This window comes from Poecilia formosa, unplaced genomic scaffold, assembly GCF_000485575.1.
Source record: "Poecilia formosa unplaced genomic scaffold, Poecilia_formosa-5.1.2 Scaffold18, whole genome shotgun sequence".
Classification (NCBI taxonomy): Eukaryota; Metazoa; Chordata; class Actinopteri; order Cyprinodontiformes; family Poeciliidae; genus Poecilia; species Poecilia formosa.
In genome coordinates, this window is record NW_006799957.1 from 585490 (window position 1) to 591489 (window position 6000).

The 6000-nt window shown below is 36.8% G+C and overlaps 1 protein-coding gene across 4 annotated transcripts in view; it reads left to right on the top strand.

Annotated features, from left to right (window-relative positions):
* Positions 1–6000, top strand: part of slc12a5a (solute carrier family 12 member 5a) — a 158527-nt gene that overhangs the window by 128859 nt on the left and 23668 nt on the right. The gene's annotated exons all lie outside the window — the stretch shown is intronic.

A 6000-nucleotide genomic window follows, 5' to 3' on the forward strand; every position in this document is an offset into this window, starting at 1 on the left:
TTCTGGTGGAGGTTGTGTGATAGCCTGGGGCTGTTTTGCTGTTTCAACCTGAATGACTTGCCATAATTGAAGGAATGTTGAAAAAGGTCCCTTTAGGTAAAAACAAAACTGAAAACATACGATGACAAATGGAACACACAGGGCGTCAAGGCACAAGAGCAGAACAAAATGATACGAAGAATCATGGCACAAATGGAAGGATCCAGGAAATGTAGAAGGTGAAAGAGGAACTTAACCCTTGTGCGTGCGAGGACTGATGCAAACGTAGAGGACTATGGCAAATGATGCAAGTTTTGGACCCCATTTCGACATACAAGGGTTAAATACTGAATGAGAAGTGGCGATGAAAAAAGAGCTAATTACAGGTGAGTGGATGCAGCTGGGAAAGAGAGCAACTGAGGAAAGAATTAACAGCTGAGACAGGAAGCAGAAAAGAAGGGAGGGGATGAGGTAAAAAACAAATAAACATAAGGGGAAATGAAACCTGAACAGTAACAGAAATACATACTAATATAATGAAATACATTCAAAACAAAATAACTGAACAAGAGAAAATCTAAAATGGAAAGATTAAAAAAAAAGAAAGAAATTCTCAAAATAAAAAAATAACTGAAGCTAAAAGTCCAAACACCTATGGTTCATAACATTTTGTATTTAATCAGGTTTCCTCAAATATTCCAATGTCTGTTTAAGTGTGACAACAAAGCGATAGCAAAAGAAATCTGTAAAAGAGCAAATACTGTCACACCGGACTGTAGGTGTATAAAATGCCACCGAAATGACAAATCTCTACTTCTCAAAGATTTTCTGCATTTGAGAAACAAAGCATGCTAAGAACGCAAGCACTAAGGGAACCGGAAGACCTCTAGTCATGTCTAAACTAATTTCTACTCAGCTCTGAGGTCAACAAAAGGCCACATCAGAGTTTGTAGCTCAGGGACAGAACAGACAAAAGATGTCCCAATCTGCCTTTTTTTTTGATTGCTAAAGCAATAAAACATTGCTTTAGCTCATTTGTCTCCATGTTGGCTTAGAAATGAGTGAAGCTCTTCTCCCGCTTGGACCACATTTGGAGGAAAATTCCACTTCTCTATGATATGTGAGCTTTGTGCAATTGTACCTCATGTGGCTGAGACAGATGGCACGGCAGCATAATCTGACGTTGTCTGCTGGCTCACTCACAGACCAGAGGGGCTGTGGGTTCAAGTGAGTCCAGGGGGACAGACTCCAGGTTTCATAGAGAGATAAGAGTTGGAGCCAACTGAAATATGACCTATGCTGTATTACACAGACACATGGAAAAAAAAAATCCCAATTTCAGATTTACTTAAAACAGAGAAATCACATGCTGTTTTCTCAATGGTGGTTTCTGTACAGTAAAAGGCGGCTGATTCAGTAATAATAAGTTCGTAATGTTCACTATGCAAAACAGGAAGCTTCAAAATGGAACAATTGGACTTTCATTAAGAATTACTCATAAAATAAAACCTGAGGAAAGATTCACTTGGTGAGTTTTGTTAGCTTTCTTGATATTTCTCTAATCTATTGAAAGACTAAACTCTCTGGAAGCTATTTTCACTGAAAACTTGACTTATCGACCCAGAAATCCCCCTCTACGCCTGAGGAGATTTTACTTTGACACATCAAGTGTTTTTTGAAGCAGCAGGTATCAACCAATCACAGTTGAGACTGTCCAGTGTGGTTGCCATTGTCGCTACCAAGAAGTTTGGTTTCCTCTGTTAATTAATATATATTAATTAACATATTCAACTCCAGAGCCTGAATAGCTTGTGAAATGATCTGAAATTAGCATCCCCTGAAAAAACCTTATTAACTGCTGGTCATATCAGAAATTAAAATTGAGGAAAACATTAAATGATAACCTGTCATTAAGCTAAGGTGTTATATTCTGTATATCAACAACAGTTATTAACCCTGTCAGTATGGTTAAAAAGCACAGGTCAGGCCCTTTACACAAACCACAAAAAGAAGAAGTGATTACCATTGATCTTATTACATTTCATTGTTCCGCTGGGTAAACTTTGGCTACGGTGTTTTTATGGATGCTGCTTTGACATATTTCACCAACCTAAACACTGTTTTAATCTACATCAATCTCATCCCTTAAAGGCTGCAGAAGATGCTAACCTCAGTGAATCCTACTATAGTAGGGAACTTCTTCTCTTCACCTGTCCAATAGGTTTGCCATATATCCCTCATTTTTATGCCAGAACCAGCCAGAACTGTGTGTCTGGTATGAATAAATGGAGGTATTACAGATGTCTTCAAACTTGTCTTACATAATTTGACTTGTTTCATTTCCAATTGCTGTGGCTGAAATAAGCAGAATTTAATGTGCAGCTTGCCCATTGTCCTGCACATTTGTCCTCATCTATGGAACCAACAGCATAAATTACACAATTCAATTGATTACTGTTCTCTGCACTTGCGTGGTGATTCAGTGATTGGATATTTGTCTGGCTACCTCTGTGTGGCTGCAGCCCACATCAGATAAAACACTTAAACAATTACTGTCTTATCTGCTGGGCTGGGAGAAGAGCTTGTGGCCTCATTATGGCCAGATTAGACCGAAATTCAGAGCCTTACTCACTTCTCAGTCCAGATCGTCAGTCCAATGGGCCCTCAGGTGGCTCTAACCACATTACAGTGTTCACAGAGGCGAATGTGATGCAAGTTAAACATAATTCTGAGCATCCTGCATTCTGTGGCGGAAAATAATCAGAATGTGTTGCTTTGTCCCTTGTATCTGGCAAAGAATGCTCTGAAAATGGAAATAAGATTTTAATGTCCCATCAGAGACTTACAGTATAAGTTCATAGTTAAACTTAAACTTTAACATTTCATAGTGAAGCTGAGAAAAGGAACCAGTTTATGTTCTTCATACATAAAGAAGTCAGAAGTCAGATACAAGTCAGAAAGTTGCATAAAATATATAGAAGTTGGCCTGCTTAACTATTAAAATAGTATGACTTAATATTGGATACCACTGCATAATTCAACCTGTACTTTCCTGATACTTACATGTTATTAGCCAATTATTTTCTGTTATTTATTTGAACTTTTCTAAACACTTACAGAAAACCTTTCAGGAACATAGATGTTTTAGTTAAGTTCACCAGTTATTTCCTGACACTTTCCCAGAACTTGCACTTTCTAGAAACTTACCCTTACATTAACAGAACTTACAAAGAACATTTACTGAGCATTTTAAGGGAGCTTACCAAATTATTTTCAATAACTTGTGGTATACTTTCCTGGAACCAACATGGTTCTTTCAGGAGACACATTTAATTCCCTGTGTAATTTATCAGTTTTAAGTAACAAAGACATTCCAGGTTAGATAGCTGTTCTCAAAACCAACCTCTAATAGTAATTATATGTGGAAGAAAGTAATAAGCAACAAGCTACATTTAAGTTTCATAAATTATGTTCCAGGAATGTACCATGCAACATATTTTAAGGCTCCCTGTAATAAAAAATATGAGGGATAAAAAAGTTGGCTTAGGAACACTCTAGGTTCTGTGAATATAAAACATATTTGTTTCAGCAAGGTGAGGCTTTAATGTGTTACCAGTAATTTCATCATCCATCCATCCGTCCGTCCATCCATCCATCCATCCATCCATCCATCCATCCATCCATCCAATGTTTGCACCCACATATCAGTGCAGGGTTTCTCAGGCCACATCCAAATAGGTAAAAAACCCTCAGTTATGCATTTTGTACCATTTCAGCAAAGTCTGGGTGTCAATTAATGTTTTTCTTCGTTTTCTTCAAGATTTTAGAGGATTGCTACTCTTACTATTCTTGCCTAAATGTAATCGGCATGTATCAGTGAAAATATATGTAAAACCAAACTAAATAAATCAAAATTTTCAATTACCACAAAGGAAAACAGTACCAATTTGATTTCCTTGTAAGGATATAAAGTGTAGAGAAAAGCTAAATTATTCTTAGAAAAAAGTTAGCCAGCACAATAGCTTATAAAACCTAGCTTTTGACAAGGAAGCAGAAAAACATGGCCTAAAAGTCTTGAGATGAGATAAAGTGAATGCAGCATGATTTGAAGATGACTGAAAACCAAGTTTTTTCAAATCCAGTTGTCCAGAAGTTTTCTTCAAGTATCCAGGTTTCTTTTCTGCAGCACAGGCATTATTTCTCTTTAACCCATTCCTTGTAATAGAAAAGTCAAACAGCTGGAGAGTAAGAACTGTTTTGTGAAAGGGCATTTAAATCTTCCAGTTTCTCACATCTCCTCCAGCCTTATTTTATTTCTGTCTGTGCTGCTCCCCTTCATGTGGTGACAATGCAAAAAGACACTCAGAAACCGAATAATGGTGTTTGAAAGAATAATGAAATCTTAATACAACCTTTGTACTGTTAAACACATGGTCTTTCTTTCAGTCTCAGTCACTCACACGGCTATTCGCTTTGTTCCCCCATTCCCCACCACCCCACCATGCCTGTTCTTCCACTCACTGCACGCATCTCTTCCTCCTATCCTCTCCAGGGCAGCCAGGGCCGGCTGTCAGTGTTACAGGCAGCTCCACTCAAGCGTGCACTTACATTTCTGATGGTGTTTTTCTCCCACTCAGTACCAGACTTAACATTAGAATTGTGATTGGTTTCTGTTGGTTCACATAGAGCTGTTGACAGGCCCTGTTGTAATATTATATATACCGTCAAACAGCAGGAAGCATGAGCTTTTAGCATAGCTGTAAACTATCAGTCTCCCTGCCCTGATGGATACATAATTTCAGGATTCTATTTTGGCCGGTGCAGAAATATCTCAATAACTATGAGTTGCAGCAGGATGATGCTATAGAATTATATGAACTCCTCTTGTCCTCAAACTTCAGTTTGCTGTTGATTATTTTTTTTTTCCATTTGTCAAAGTCTTCTATTTTTACAGTTTCATCTATTGAAGTATGACAGATATGTTTCTTTGGCTTCATTTAATTGTAGACACAATTGATTCATCTCTTGGATTTAAGAGTCATTTGTTCTGCAATAATTCATTTGATTGGATATAACTTGATTGTCATCTTAAAATAAGCTAATGTCCAAAAACCTTCAAAAGATTTTCAGAAAACCCAGAAAAAATTTCAATAAAATCACTTCACTGACAACAAGAAAATATTTTTGAAGGAAAATGTAAGATTGTCCATGGTCTGTTAGCTACCCAGGTTCTTGATGAGTTAGATCCAGGTTTCGTATGTTCAACTATTGGTCATTGGTGAAACAAGAAAATTAAAAAGGGGACAGATTTTATGTTGCATGTTCTGAATAGCAAGCACAGATATGTTGAATGCTTAGCCATGAATTGTGCCTAAAACATAAAGTTGGAGGGAATATCCAATAGCTTTATTGATTCATCAATTTCACTAAGCCAAGCATTTAATTTCTCCATTACTTTGGTTCATAAACAAATGCACTCAAAATGATATACATTACCAGCCGCAGCTGTACCCTACAATTACAGCTATCTATCGAATATTACAGTGACGTGGTGCAGACCTAAGGCTTGTCGTTTTCTGTCTTTATGCTTGCATAATAAACACTGTCAGTGTTTGCTGTCAGCAGTCCTCATGACCTTGCTGATTCCAGGATTTAACTCTCGACCCTGCTGCTCATACATTCTGGGACAGAGTCACTGAAGGCTCCCAGTAGTAGATGTACTACCAGTACGTCTCCACATCCAGTGAAACTCTTGTTAATCGTGTAAAAAGATGAAAATAAATTCATATTTGAATTGTTTACATTATGAGAATAATAGTTGTATTTTGATGTCATAGAGATCTGTTCTGTTCTTTTGTAGAGAATACAAAACCAGAAATGTTTTTAAAACCATTGTTTCTTGATGTTGGATTAAATGTACTTAATTTAAAGCTAATGATTTCTAAATATTTCAGTGTGAAATTATGCCACTGCAAAAATTATTATTATTATTATTATTATTATTATTATTATTATTATTAT